Source organism: Pectinophora gossypiella, chromosome 8 (assembly GCF_024362695.1).
Source record: "Pectinophora gossypiella chromosome 8, ilPecGoss1.1, whole genome shotgun sequence".
In the NCBI taxonomy this organism is placed as follows: domain Eukaryota; kingdom Metazoa; phylum Arthropoda; class Insecta; order Lepidoptera; family Gelechiidae; genus Pectinophora; species Pectinophora gossypiella.
The window spans coordinates 5,315,919-5,332,220 of NC_065411.1; the positions used below are offsets into that span (position 1 = coordinate 5,315,919).

At 37.6% G+C, this 16,302-nt stretch overlaps 1 protein-coding gene across 1 annotated transcript in view; it reads left to right on the forward strand.

The window, feature by feature from the left end:
* LOC126368912 (uncharacterized) overlaps nucleotides 1–16,302 on the forward strand; it is a 108,879-nt gene that overhangs the window by 15,525 nt on the left and 77,052 nt on the right. The gene's annotated exons all lie outside the window — the stretch shown is intronic.

The window sequence follows — 16,302 nt, forward strand, 5'->3', positions numbered from 1 at the left end:
GCGATCGCTTCTGTAAAAAACCGGACCTGTCGAATCTTCAGTTTAGATAAGCGGACCATGTGGAAAACGGGATAATGCTAGGGGGCTGAAATATATTATGGTTATATACATAGATTTGAAGTCAGTTCTAGGTTTGGATTCGGACGTGCCATGTCATGTCGATGTCAAATATATATAGAGCCATATAATAAAAAAAAATATTACGTATGGAAGAAACGTTACTCTTTGCCCCGTACTAATTAGTATCCAGCGCTGACCTCACCCCCTTTGGGGTCTTACTTTAGTCTCAAATAGCCGTAAGCCGCTAAGTAGTAAGAAGGAGAGCTGGGTCCCGGGTTCGAATCCCGGTGGGGAAATCACTTTGTGTTGTGATCTTTGGTTTGGTTACGACATTGTAACCTGATCACCCGATTGTAGGAAGGTAAGATAATCCCTGCTGCGAAGGGTTCGTTAAGCAATCGGTTTCGGCGACTATTTACTTAAAGGACTCGTTACATGAGCCTTGTCAGGGGCGGCTCAATGGTAATCCTGACACCAGGAGAATACGGTCGGTCCCATATGACATACTTACATAACATAAACAGCCTATAATTATATACCTACGTCCCACTGCTGGGCACAGGCCTCCCCTCAATAAAACGGCGGAGATATGGAGCATACTCGACCACGCTGCTCCAGTGCGGGTTAGTGGAGGTGTTTTTACAGCTAACAGCCGGGACCAACGGCTTAACTTGCCCTCCGAAGCACGGAATTATCTTACTTTTTCAGATAATCAGGTGATACAAGCCAAAAAAACAAAGGACAGCTCAGGAAAAGGGCAGCAGCAGAAAAGAACAGTCTCCTTGGTTTAGTGGTTAGTGTTAGGCTCACGTTCTGGAAGTCCGGGTTCGATTCCCGATGGGGACATTGTCGAAATCACTTTGTGAAATGAAGTCGGTCATTGATCTAAAACCCCACGCGAGAACAGTTAGTGTTAGCCTTAAATCCTACCAATAATAAAATTAAATAATATAATAGTTGTTCACGTTTAAAACTATACAATTGCTTTCAAAGGCCTTTTTCTACTTGTCTTTTTAGTACACAATTCCATGAATATTTGTCATCTCAGGGTTCCGTCAATTACTTACTTACAAGTCGAGATCCGCCCCTTTCGCTTATTACAAAACCCTTTTCCCTTCAGATATTTATCTCCGACAAACTATTCGCTAAGGGCACTATTTCAATAATTTGTTGCTGCTGATAAAAAGTTATTGTTCGTTTAAATGAAAATAGCATTTAATTTGTTCATGTGTGTTTAATTTGTTCAAGCATGTGTGTTCAAGATTATATTAAGAGACAGGTAACAGTATTTACGACGTACTATACGCTATAATTACACTAGGTGAGAACTATCTCAGTCAGGTTTGAGGTATAGTTATGTACCTCACTAACGAACTCTTCCCGTCTTAGAATTCTCTAGTCGCTTTCTACAATTTCCGCAAGAAAAGGAACTGTACTTTTCTTTAAACGTATCCATCTTTACATTTGCACCTATAGTAAGGAATAGTGACAAAAGGTAACCAACCTTTTTAGCTTTGCTCCCTTTGTTACCTAAACATAACGAGAATGGAAATAAAGTAAGGTCTTTTAAGTACTTATTTAAACAAAATGTTGAACAATAAAATCTCAAGTAGATTACATACTAAACACAGCACACTAAGATAAAAAAAAAACGGATAGCTTCTCACTTTAATAGTAATCATTGCTGGAAAATACAGCGCCCGCGGCACGGATTCCTGCGTGGGCGATTTATATCGAAGGCTGCGTCTAATAGCTGGACAAATTTTATTCGCTGCGTCTATCTGCGCCGGAACCCGTGCCGCCTGTGCAGAAATTATAACGTTTGATTTTTACTGTTTCTATGTACTTGAAAAATATTACCCTACTTTGCTGTCGTGTGATCACGAGAATCCTTTTAAATCTTTGGAATTATATGTGACGTGAATTAGGTGTTCCGTTTTACTGGGTCCAATAACAATTTGACACGACCGTTTCAACATTAAAATCTCATTTATGCTTCAAATAAAGAGTTTAATGCCAAAAGATCTATCTGATGACAAATTCAATCGATAGTGTTGTCCAAAAATAACTCTGTTGAGTAGAATGATATTTTTAAAATATTACAGAATAAATTAAAAATATGTAAGGCAAAATTATGTATCAGAATGTTGAAAATGTAATCTATAACATCAAAAGTTCAAGTCATAATAAATATGATTTATTTGTATAGGTATTTTTGACGTACTTAACTTCAAATTCAAAATTCGAATTCATATTTATTTGCTCATAAAACATGGTACTGTAAAGATTATTATTATGTTTTGTCGCAATTTGGAATGCAAAAAATATTTACAAAACTAAAACCAAATAAGGATTAGTACTTAATACAAGAAAATATAATATCTAGTCAGTATTAAATTGAAAATTTTGAGAATAGTATAACTAAAGTTTTGTATTTCTCGGCTTAGGATTGGAGAGCAGCAATTATTGAGCAGCACTTCAACTAAAAAAAAAACAAAAAAAAAATACGGGTGATCGGCCATTCTGATGGTCACAAAAGTTGTCTTCAAATGATATGTGGAGACCGTACGCTTATCTTTGTATGTACGTATTATTATATCGTCCAGAAAAGAAAAATATTTAGCACTACAACCGCAAAAGTAGTGAGAGCTCATCTCTAAAATGAAGGGGTTATAAAATAAAATTGAATGCAATAAAACGGGTAATACCTGGCGAACGTCGGTCGCATATCGTATTCGGAAAGCTATAACTGTTAAATGTGCAACGATGGGCTATATCCATGGCCCGTGTACCCAGGTTTATACTGTTAGATGCCTTGTACTAAGCCGGAGCGCATGAATCGTTTTATTATGTCCATGTGTTTTTTAGTTCGCCAAATTGTCGTCGAAAGCGAGGTGTACATGTACACTTAACGATTTGGGACTGGTTTCATCTCTTGCTGATAACTGTATCCGATAGAACGCAAAATTTATCTATAGCACTGCTCAGCTCCCAGACAACCAATCCGGCTGATAGAGTAGCTGACAGTTTATCAGGGATTCTTGAAACACTTTTGTCGAAGTAGGTCTCTGGATAAAGGCTGATAAGACTGGAAAAGTTTATATTCCAATTTTAACATTGTTTTTGACAGTTTGAAGAATAAAACTCAAAATTAAGTAAGTATAAAAACAAGTGAAATGATATTCTTTAAGTTTAAATATTCCTTAAATCCGTGCAATGCCAGGTTTAAAACCACTTCTCGGATCGTTAGTGGCAAGCTTGAAATAAAAAAAATACTCAAAAGACGCGGATTTGAAACGTTTCATAAAGAAAAAGGAACAAAGGATGCGTCGCACAATTTGTGTTTATTCTTTTGAGACGATTCAAGGTAGGTTGTCTATTCTTTTGGTTAATAATATGTTCATTTATTACATGCAGTATTGCGAGCAAAGCATTTTTTAAATAAATTGAATGGAATTATACCGGATGGCGTGCATTTTTCATATTTATGTTTTAATTTAGTTTTTAGTGGACGTAAGTGACGACGGTCGAAGAGCTATTCCGTATGGCCAGGGATAAGCACACATTCCACGAGTACATCGCCAACATCCAGTAATGGAGAGGCACGACAAGAAGATAATTTAGTTATACCCGAAATTTTTGTTGAAAGTATTATGTTTGTGATATTTTTAAGACTAGGCAAAGTGTTTTTCTGCTAGGTACTTAATTAGCGGCTCGAACTCGGCTTGACTTGGGTTCCCTAACATTTTATTTCGAATTATTGCTTTGACAGCGACTCGCCGAACAGCGATTCCCGCTACGGCGAATCTCTTTACCTCGAGTATCTTTACGGCGCGTCTCTTATATAACGAGTATTTTCTATAATATTACGAGTAGTAAACCGCATGCGAATCCAGGGGTACTCTAGATCAGCCCGAACTATGTACTGATCATCATCATTCATGTAAGAGCCATGCTCTTGTCGGTGTAGCATTCTTAACTCTCATTGTCTATCAAAGACTAATCTTTGACTTTTTTATAAGACACGACGTTCGCCTTCTCTTTAACTTGTTCCATGTAAACTCTTTCTGCTTCCTCATATGGATGTCTTAATTATTTCCAGAATAAAGCAATCTTCACGTGTGATTGTAGCTTTACACAGTAACAGAGGCCCGTCAGGCAAAAAAGACATTTGGCCACACGCAACGCAACGTTTCCCCAGATTGGAATTCGGGAGCCACAATTTGGAAAAGCATTTGCGAATGGCGCAGAAACAACGAAACTTAAAAAGGATTGATTGGCCAACTAGCGTACCATTTAGGATGTTTTTTTTAGTGCGTTTATTCTGGGATTTTCTTTAAAATTCTCTGGTAATTTCAGTGCATGGATTTAACCCAACATTGATTATGACGCATTTTAATTTTATTTTAATGATCGCCTACTTACATCTGCCTGCGACTACATTTATAAATATTTCTGAATATATAAAAAACTATGCTATGTTCTTTCCTATAGTCTAATCTAACTCTGTACAAAATGTTATCAAAATCAGTTCAGTAGTTTTGGCGTGGTGAACATACAAACATACGAGAAGTTATTTTCGTAAGTATTTTATAATATTATTAGAGATTTCGGTCAATCATTCCGTTCTTTGTTCCGTTCCTTCGTTTGTCTTCGCTCCTCTTGTGAACGTTTTGTATTACTTACATCCGTTTAAAGGAATCCTTAGGGCCCAAAACAGCAAAAGTTTATATTGACTCAAGTTAAAGTAAGATCTAGTCTAGAACTGAGCTAAGAAAGAGGTCGTTAGTTTGAAATAAAGAGCTTGTCCTCTTTATTTGAACATGGATCGAAGGTCTTAAAGCCTTTAATACAGATGACAGCAATTCACACAATAATAGTAAAACTGAACGATTATTTTAGCTGTTGCTTTAGGGGTCATTTGAGTTCATTACATAGTGTCCACTAATGGCAACTGTTATGGTCAAACGAAATGACATCGAGAATGGTTCCGATGATTCCAAACGAGAGTTGCCCTGGCTCGATTGCATGAGTATGATGTAGAACAAAATGGGATAAATTCAGGAAACTGATCGTTCTTAAAGATACCAAGGGGGTAAAATCGAAGCAATTCATCCAAAATGTGTGCAATGCAAACAAATGTCAAATAGCAATATTGCTTTTTTAGATGAATTGCTTTGATGTGACATTTTTAATCCGTCAGGTGCCATTTCTAAATCCATTTACTTATGTATTTATAATTAGTATCGTCACCTTACGATGGGCAGTGGTTTCCCTCTTGCCTTCCACCCCGCAGTGCTCTGTTTGACGCAAGTGGGATGGCGCCTAGAGAAGTCTATTTTAAAGCCGTACTAGGATTCCTGTCCTCCGCCTCTGAATAGTACCGACAGTCACTGCTGCCCTCTGTCAGGTTCCAGGTTACAGTCCCTGTGACTCGCCTCTTCTGTCCTGCATTGCTGTACCGATGGCACCCATCTCCGCCAAATCTATAAAAATAAAATTTAATTACAAAATACTATAAGATATTACACATCAATTCTCAAAGAAGATGCAGTTTATAAGTATTATAATATTAAATTTGTAGTAAAAGCATCTTGTAAACACAGCATACAGAAGATTTGAAAAGGATGCTCTGCGCAAGCTCGTATTAATTTAAAATAATGTTTTGAAACGAGTATACATGTTATGGCTTTCCTAGCTTGTATACGGTAGCACATAGGGTAATTGCATAAAGGACTCAAGCCCCTGACACATCTTCTTTCATTTATTATGTAATAATGATTATAATTCCATATAAAACTGATCATTCGTAGGTACAATTAGGTTAGAATTTTGGTCTTCTTTTAGCTTTAGAACTCCATCGGCACATATAAAACACGTATTCACATTCTATTAAACATTGTTCGTTACCTATTTATGGATATCCTTTCAAACTCACGACAGGGACAAAGGTACAAGGAGGGATTACCACGGTTAAAAGAACATTAACAAGCAAAAATACATTGAATGAATGAGTTCCGTTTAGGGTGACACCACACGGGCGTTGTCAGTGCGTTGCGTCGTCGCAAAATTATGACTTCAACGCATAAAGTGGCACACAACAATGCAGTGTCGCAAATCAATACAACTACGTCGCACAACTATCTCCCTCAATACCGTCAGAGGACTAACATGAATACACAGACTTCTTCATTACATTAAAATAAAAATAGAACAGACTATAATTTATTGGCTTGAAATATGATACTTAATCAATGAGTATACATTCAACATTCTCCAACATCTTCTGTCTATAAACTAAAGCGTGTTTTCTTTCTATTTAAGGCACAGCAAGTGAAAGTGGTTGCTTGTGTTAGTGTACTGACCGCACATATAATACGGCACTACACTGTTGGCTAACATCATCCATGCCCTCTTTGTCTCTGTAACCTTTTTTCTTCATTATGCGCGTCACAACGCACACACAACGCGTCATGTGGTCGCATTCTTACAACATTGTGTCGTAATGTCCCTTTTGTACTCCATAGCGACCGTTGTAACCGTGTTTTAAATACAAGCCAATTAAAATTTACCCTTGCTTAATCCTCCTAGGATTACGCACTTTGCGTATACCTATCAGATACAAACTAAAACCTCGTAAATAATCCATTGTTGCTTGTGTATTTTCTTGTATTTGTATTGAAGTTTCATGTTCTGGCTATAGCCTGTGAAATGCGACTTTGAGAAACCAAGGCCGATGGGGAGTCTGTAGCACACTTGATTTCCGACCCGATCGGAATAAGAAACAGACTTTAAAAATCTTTTGAAATCGCTTGAAGAGGAAATTGAGTTAAGTACTAATTGTATTTAAAAAAGTTTTGTTAGTAAGAACGGCTTGAGATTTTTTTGCCGCGGCTATAGTAAAAAGCAATAAAGTTTCACTTAGTTCGTGAGACTTCCACACCGAAGTTTAATCGCACTTTTATTGAGACAATGATGGCGTAATTTCTTCAGTGTTATTTTATTTTATTGTTCAGTAGGTATAAATGTCCATAAAAAAATAAACATTTAAATTCAATTTCAAAAGTATCTTTATCTTTATTCAGTAGGTAACATACAAGTACTTACACTTTGAATCGTCAATTTTTACATAACGAACGTCTCATCCGCTTAAAACGACTGCAGCTTCTCACAACCTATATAGCCGGAGAAAAGAAGCTGCAAGAAACACTACGATACAGGGCTCTAGACGTTCTTTGTAGTACAATTTAGTAATTTGGCCGCCTAATTTTAGTTGCCAGACAGCTAATCCCATGCATTCATATCTTCTAAATAATTACTAACCTTTAATAACCCTTTTTTAGAAGTTTCTATTTATTTATTTATTTAATTTTCTTGCTTCCTTCACATTCATCAATCGATTCATACACGTGTGCCAGTTCATACTACGTACGTCAGTTTGTACGTACTGAACGTACCTTTTTTAACGACATCCTCGATTTGGTCAATGTCCTTCCCTAATATAAGTAAAGGTTTTGAATTGAGTGGCTAAGTACCTACTTTAATTTCGGTTTTCTTTTGTTTTATTGTTAGGTTTTCCCAACCTAAGTCAAAAGAGTATTTTTTGAGAATGTCTGATATCAGTCTGATAACAGCTTCAGTGATCTCGTGGATAGAGCGTAAGGGTCGAGAGGTTCGGGTTTGATTCCCTATTCAGCTGATTGTCCAAGTAAGAGGATTCTGTGCTCGAAAGGAACTCGGAAGGCAGAGCTGTTGACACCGGCTAGCTGCTAGCCGTATTACATCACCGATCCGCAAGCGTGGCAGTGTGGTAGAGTATATATTTTCATGCCCCGTCAGCTGATTGAGGATAGGCCTATATAGGTGCTAATTACAAACAGGTAATCGACAGTCATACATTTTATGGAACACACGTCAATTTTAGGCAGACATTTAAAAAATCCCTCCTAAAATTTTATATTGGCCAATAACTTGTCAGAATTAAGTTGACAGCACACGTTAAACGAGTTGCATACCAACGAGATGCCTGTTTTATTCGCCTGGGTTATTCATTCATTCACTCATTTATCTTAAAATTGACAGCTGTCAATTGTCCGTCCTTTTCTTTTTCGGTGGATAAGAAAATTACTGGTATAAATTAAAATACAATTAGGAGGTGTCTGCAGGAATTGGGGCCAGTTGGCTGTTTATGTATCTGTCTCTCCTTCGTACATGCATGCTATCTATACATATATACCTCTACAATAATGGCCACAGCTCAAGCTGCCAGCGCCTGATTAGAGAATGGAAATAAAACGAGTTTACGAGACCCTAGTCCCACAACACTGGCAAATTATATTATCTCCGAGAAGACGATGATTTGCGGATATTGAATATATTATTATTGTCAAGGGTCTATCGCAAAAGGGTTGGTGATTAAACCCTCCCCACGGATACCCTGGTAGGTAATTTGAGAAATGCCAAGAATATCTTCGCGTCTCTCGCGTCCGGGTAAATATGACACTATTTGCGTTATTGTTTTGTAAGTGCTCCCATGGTGATGTCGGAAAGGAGCCATTTTTGTCATAGATCTTTTATCGAAATGGAAAGTAAGTTAAAGATATGTTTATAACGTTTATATTGTATACAGTAAGGCTACCCATTTTGTACTGTCATCCTGCGGCGCTCAATTATACATATTTAAATGGTGTGCTCACATGCCTATATATCACATGCGAGAACATGAACGTCGGAGTTGAAGCAGTTGCCGTAGCCGAAATCGGCTGGATCACATCACTCACTGTAATCATGTGTTGTCCGATTGTTAGAAATTTTTTTTGTACAATAAGGTGTATTTCATAAATGTTACATTGTTGTTGTGTAACATTTATGAAACAAATAAAAGAGAAGGTGCAGGTCGTGTCGTATCGGGAGGTGCAGGTTTTGGCGGGAAGAAGAGAGAAATGGCGGTTATTCCACCGACAAGAGCGCAGCTCTTAAATAGAGAGATGTATTTGTTTTGATTTGATTTGGATTTTTTTCCTATAACAGTTTCATTATTATTTTTCCGTGTCTTGTGCGTGTGTTCGTATGTGTTATCAAGCTTGCATTGAATATTTTATGGTTTATTTTTTATACCAGAGACAACCTATGGTAAATAAGGAAAACATGAGAAGAAACGTGAAGCCACCAAATGTCTCTGTTTTTGAAAATTGAGAAGACATCATGTATATTAAAGGAAGCCTAGTGGAGCGTATCTCAAGAATCACTGAATATATTTGCATACAGTTTTTACTGCTTGCTGATTTACACATTTCTAAGTCTACTGGGTAAGAACTGCCTGACTCGGTTACTGTTGTTCGTTGCAAACGATTACTTTACATGACCGTGATGATAAAAGTCAATCCCATACATTTTATGTCACTGTCGCTTTTCGAAATAGTTCGTAACTTGTTTAACCGTCATAGACTAGTAAAATGCATACTTACCATAAAATAAGCTTACGACTATATTCCAATTCGGGTAGGCAGAGGCACATCAATCACAAGATGAACTAAGTTCCCGGACTTCATCGAGATTTCTGTTGGACCAACGTGATAGGTGCAATTGCTGCATGAGCAATAAGGCCGCCTGTTGTGCTTTTCTGTATATGTTGTCCTTATCTCTGTATTTGGTGTCCATGGTTCTCAATAAAGTATTTTATCTATATATCTATCTAGGTCGCCAGAAGTGAAGTGAAGTGGTCGCCATGGCCGAAATCGGTCGGAGAGATCATCATCATCATCATCTATCTAGGTGGTGAGCCGTATCGCCGTCTGGATAACTGGTCGAGACAACTGTGTTAGTGAAAACTGCACTTACGATAAATTAATAATTTCACTAGTGAAGGTTCAGTACCGAGGTTCGAAACGGCGCTTCCCGTAAAAAGCATAGGATCTAAATTATTTTATTGAAATAACAAATTATCTCCAAACAATCAACAGTCTCATATAAATGCGAATAAGTTACTAAGACTTACATCCAACTTTACAAGAGAATAATGAAATAACGGAGGCTCTGTTTGCGTGGGACGTGCTTAGTCGCGATTATGCCTGTTCCTTACAAAGTGCGTAATCCTAGAAGGATTAGGTTCGGGAAAACTTAATGAGCTTGTGTTTATAACACTGTAGCCGTGGATGGTACCATCTTGTCTCTTGGTACGTCACATCCTTACAGGGCCCCTGGGAAATAGGACCCCTATTTCACTACGACACCATGGTACCACTGTCGTGGCACCAACAAGATGTGGGTAGTTGTACAAACGCGACCTCTTCGGCAGGGCTAAAATGCGCACACATACACACATAAACAGCTTATATACATCCCACTGCAGGGCACAGGCTTCCCCTTTATCAACCAGAGGGGATATGGAGCATACTCAATCAGGTGATCCAAGCCTGAAAAGTCCTTACCAAAATATGAAGGACAGTCTCATAAAGTGATTTCGACAATGTCCCCATCGGGAATCGAACCCGGACCTCCAGATCGTGAGCCTAACGCTCTAACCACTAGCCCACAGAGGCTGTTAAATTTTGTCACAGTGTTTGTAGGAGTTTTCCATACGCCGTCAGCCTAAAGGGAATCCTGTGCTTGTAGTGGGACGTATATAGGTTTGTTTATGTTTTTATTTTATCGAGTCTGCCGATATAATGTCGTTTTGTCGACTGGCGCTAAAATGGCAACGTCATGTGTTTCTGTCAAAATACCGGAACGTGATAAATTGTCAATGAACCTTTACTGATGGTGTCTTGTAATTGGCGGAAGCAACACATGTGTTGTCAACTGTATACAATTTGTTACTACTTGAAAACCATAGTCGCCCAACCACGGCCGCGCAAATGGTGTCCTATTGAGATCATCATCATCAATTTAAGAGCCACGCTCTTGTCGGTGCAGCATTTTCCATGTTACTTTTTTAGGGAAAAATAGGGCAGTGGTTTCGCTCTTGCCTTCCGCCCTGCAGTACTCTGTCTGACGCAAGTGGGATGGCGCACAGAGTAGTCTAGTACAGAGCCATACTAGGACTCCTGTCCTCCGCCTCTGAATAGTACTAACAGTTACTGCTGCCCTCTATCAGGTTCCAGATTACAGTCCCTGTGACTTGTCCCTTACATCCTGCATTGCCGTACCGATGGCTCTATTGAGATATGGCCCTTAAAATCAAACAGTAATTAAACTTTAGTAAAAAAGAAATGAAATGCCGTTTGATGGTAAGCGCATCGTTTTGAGTTTGTTTACGAATACTGCCTAATTACGTTTTCTAATGTTTATGGAATTGTCACCATGAGATATAAGTATGAGAAATAGTAGTCCGTGATTTTGGAAATTTTGGGAAATCCCTTTTCTAAAGTGACTCATGTCTGGCGTTTTTGCAACCCGGAAAGCGGAGACTCCATAAAAAACTTTCGAGTCGTGTTGAAAAAAAAAGCATGGTAGGATGTTTTAAAGAAAGGCCCAGGCCTTAGAGTACTTTAGACCAGTTAAAGTACTCTAAACTGGCGAGTACGCATGAAGACTTTGATGAGAGTGGAAGAAGCGAATGTTGTGTATCAGGTTCGTAGTAAGATGAATTCCGTGGTGTCTGCTTATCTATATATTATGTATTTATCACGAACTTGTTTCATCATCATCATTAATGTAACAGCCACGCTTTTGTCGGTGTAGCATTCTACATTCTTGTCTATCAAAGGCCAATTCTCTCACTTTCTTATAAAACACGACGTTCGCCTTCTCTTCAATTCGTTCAATGTAAGTTCTTTTTGGTCTTCCCATTCCTCTCGTCTCTTCTATGACGTGTTTAATAGATTCGTCGTTCGCACTAACTTGTTTAGCCAATTAATTTTGCAAATCAAGTGTACCTGTGTTTGCGTTCCCAACACTTGGTTCTAACATGTGAACTATACTGAGACCAATCCATTATGCATGCATGTAACCCGGGTCAACATGGATTGATGTACGGCGGTCGATCATGGCTTTCAAATACTGGCAATACATACACACTCCCGTGTGTAATCCCTAACATCGGAAGTCACAAGATTACTGCAGCCACTTTTGGGATTTGTCAACTTTATCAGCATAAAGCATCACGCCTATATTCCGATAGGCAGAGGTGTACAGTAACACTCACTCCTCGCCAGCTATGTTTAGGTAAGAAGAAGTTTTTGAAGAAGATTTTTTTTGAACCTGATAAGTACTAATTTTCACACAAAAGTTATGAAATACTAAAGAACAAACACACAATAGGACAAAGGAAGTATAATCGGAAGCCTCATTGCTAAATAGTAACTTCTGCTAGGCAACGTTATGGTGAAAGAAGGATAAGAAGAAGGAAAAGCTGTAAGAAGAATTTGAAAAAGTAATGCTATGAGAATGATAGTTTTAACATTCCGTGCAATTTTAACGCCAATAATATAATAAAATTAGAGATGGGTACCCGGTAAAAATACTTTTTACGTCGTAAAAATAAAGGTAGGTACAGTAAAAATAATATATATTTTTTACCGGTTACCCGGGCGGGTGTCGTAATACTCATCATCATCAATTTAAGAGCCACGCTCTTGTCGGTGTAGCATTTTCCATTCCAGTCTACTCAAATCTTCCTTGACTTCCCTATAAGACACGACGTTAACCTTTTCTTTAATCTGTTCCATGTAAGCTCTTCTTGGTCTTCCCCTTCCTCTCTTTCCTTCTAGCTTTCCTTCTATGATGTGTTTTTAATAAATTCATCGTGTCTTATTAGGTGTCCAATCATCTTACCTCTTCTGTCCTCAATAATTCTCAGTATTTATCTTTTTTCCCTTACTCTTACTAGCACTTCCTCATTTGTAACCCTTTAACCTGTAACCCTTTCCATTCTCCTCCAACACCACATTTCAAAGGCCTCGCGAAATACTACGCATATTATTTAGTGAGTAAAAAATTTTACGTTATATAAAAAGCCATAAAACGCAATTGCGAATTACAAACAAAACAATTATTTTTATTCGCCGAGAGACGAACAGCGCGAGGAAACCTGCATAATTAATGTACGAGTATGAAAACAAATTCAAACATGTGTAAAAATGTGTTGGACGGATTTGGGGCTGCATCTTGTTTACATTTAAGTTTATAACCTATCTAAACCTAATAAACAAGATACAAACGAAAATTATGTCTATATACCTCATCTGTAAACAATATTATATTATCTATGAGAACCTACATCGTCCGTAAACAATCTTGTGAATTCTAAGTATACTCTACTCATACATATTATATTATTATAACGTATGTAGATTGATCCAGAAACGTCTGCATGGAATCTGTCCCTAAAATTCCACTACCGGTACGAAACATTTCGTATTTACCATTGCCCTACATAAAGGGATTTGTTTTGAGGAATAAAATAGTTTATGCATAAGAAGAACAAATGAACGCGTTTTATCAATAAGCCACAGAGCAGAAAGCTTTCCTCCTTAGAGATTTATGAGGTTCGCCGGCGGAAAAAATGTAATCCTTAAAACAAAGAGCTTTGGAACTACTCATTCCTCACATTTCATTTGATATCAATCACTGCTTACATAGTCTCGGGCGCGGCCGGCTACCGTCGGGTAACTTCGGCTCCGTAGTTCGTAGCAAGCGTACAGCAGTGTATGATAGCTGCTACGAGCATCGCACGTGTCGTAGCGGTCGGCTACGCGCCGGAGCGGGACGTTCGAAAGACGGAATAATTTTGAGGAATACATAAAGTGGCTTGCAACTGTTTCTTCGTACGGTAGTGATAAGAAAAATTGTACTCGTGCAACATGGTGAACTGAAATTGTTTTAAAATTAGGAATTGTTTGTTCCTGTTTGTTATATACCGTTTATGGTAAGTGTGATTAAAATTTATAAATTAACATGGCAAAGTAAACTAAATCCAAAGAAGGGTTTAAAATATTAGGGTACTTACGTGAAAAACAAGATTGTTAAGTTTGTTTTAAAAAAATGTATTAAGTGAAAATGTTTATTTAATAAAACAAGGTAGACATCAAAACTACAAAATTGGTAATAAAGACTTGAGTTATTATTTTCAAGTACTAATTGTAAATCTGAATTTTTGCTTGTTGGCTAATTGTGTAATATTTTTTTGTAAGTACTTATTAATTGTAGGCGTTGAGTACGTTTTGACGTACCTTTATGATAGATAATATATTATGGTACCTATACAGGGTGTTAGTGACATCGTAACGAAAACTTTAAGGGGTGATTGAGACCATGATTCTGAGATGATATCAAGTGGAATTTTCCGTCGCAAAAGTATGGAACTAAAAATAATTAAAAAAAACACAAAAATTTTCATGAATTTTCCGACTGAAAATTCCACTTGATATCAACTCAGAATCATAGTCTGAATCATCCCCCTGAGTATTCGTTACGATGTCACTAACATCCTGTATAATATTACAGTGTTTACTACTATCAAAGACCTATTAAATAAAATAAATAAAAGCATTTCCTTTTCAATTTGATTATGTATATTCACATAAAAATGTTATTCCGCATTGATAAAGCCATCACAATTCACTTTGAAAATTCAACATTTTAATTTCATAACGATTCGCGAATACCTTTTATCAACGTTAACAATTTAATATCGACATTTCTCGTCCGAAAATGATTCGTTGCGTGCCGTATTCAAGCTGTCACTTATTTACAAAACATGGGATCGAACCTGTAACGCCATCATTTTTAGCTTGACAGGTGACTTATCAATGTTTTTGGTAAAAACGCTTTGTTATCGCAACAATGACACTAATTGACAAGGGAAGTAACTTTCTTCCAATTTTCGGTACCTACACGTTTTGTATTGGCGCTGGACAACTGCCGAAGAAAAGTATTCGTTTCTTACATTTTTATCTTTTGTGATATATTCTAGATTGTGAAACAATATTGTTGTTTATTGGAATTGAAACATGTTAGCAATTATAATAATTACATCAGTCATCATTATACATACACAAAAATATCTTACACTTTGTATTGTATATAAGTTTGTATATGTATAACCAATGCATTCTGATCCGTGTTTTGGAAGGTACGTTAGGCCGTTGGTCCCGGTTACTACTTACCGATGTCAGTAACTAGTCGTTACATGAGCCAGGCCTTTGGCGGCTCAATCATAACCCTGTCACCAGGGTTGATGAGGTTGGTAATTCACCTCACAACCCACACGATAGAAGGAGACCGCTGAATTTGACTTATGAGTTTGAATTCGTGTTGGATCATAGATCACATGGTTTCCAGGATTTGTGCCCGGTTAATGGCAATAGGTTCGATTTGTTTTACATGAGATATAAACAACTGACGACGAGTGGGTGTACTATACATAGAATAAATGGTTTCCAGGATTTGTGCCCGGTTAATGGCAATAGGTTCGCTCCGTTTTACATGAAATATAAACAATTGACGAGGAGTGGGTGTACTATACATAGAATAAATGGTTTCCAGGATTTGTGCCCGGTTAATGGCAATAGGTTCGCTTTGTTTTACATGAGATATAAACAATTGACGAGGAGTGGGTGTACTATACATAGAATAAATGGTTTCTAGGATTTGTGCCCGGTTAATGGCAATAGGTTCGCTCAGTTTTACATGAAATATAAACAATTGACGAGGAGTGGGTGTACTTACTATACATAGATCAAATGGTTTCCAGGATTTGTGCCCGGTTAATGGCAAAAGGTTCGCTCCGTTTTACATGTGATATGAACAACTGACGAGGAGTGGGTGTACTATATGTAGATCACATGGTTTCCAGAAATTGTGCACGGTTAATGGCAATAGGTTCGCTTCGTTTTACATGAGATATAAACAACTGACGAGGAATGGGTGTACTATTGATAGATCTGGTTTCCACGATTTGTGCCCGGTTAATGGCAATAGGTTCGCTCCGATTTTCATGAGATATAATCAACTGGCGCGGAGTGGGTGCACTATATACGTGTGCCTTCTCCTTCAGGGGTACTAGTGTGTGTATATTTATATTGTAGTTTGTAACTTTTGATGTTTTTTATAGATTTTACAACGAAACAAAATTTTAACCAGGTGAGAGCCCTCGGCCCTCCCCATTTGGTCGACCGGGTAGTTAATGCCATATGCATAAAATATACAAAAAGTCACGTCAAAACAAAAACATAATAATAATGTTGCGTATAAACTAGAGCATTTATTTTGTAACGGTACATTAAGCATGACTTTGGCTTC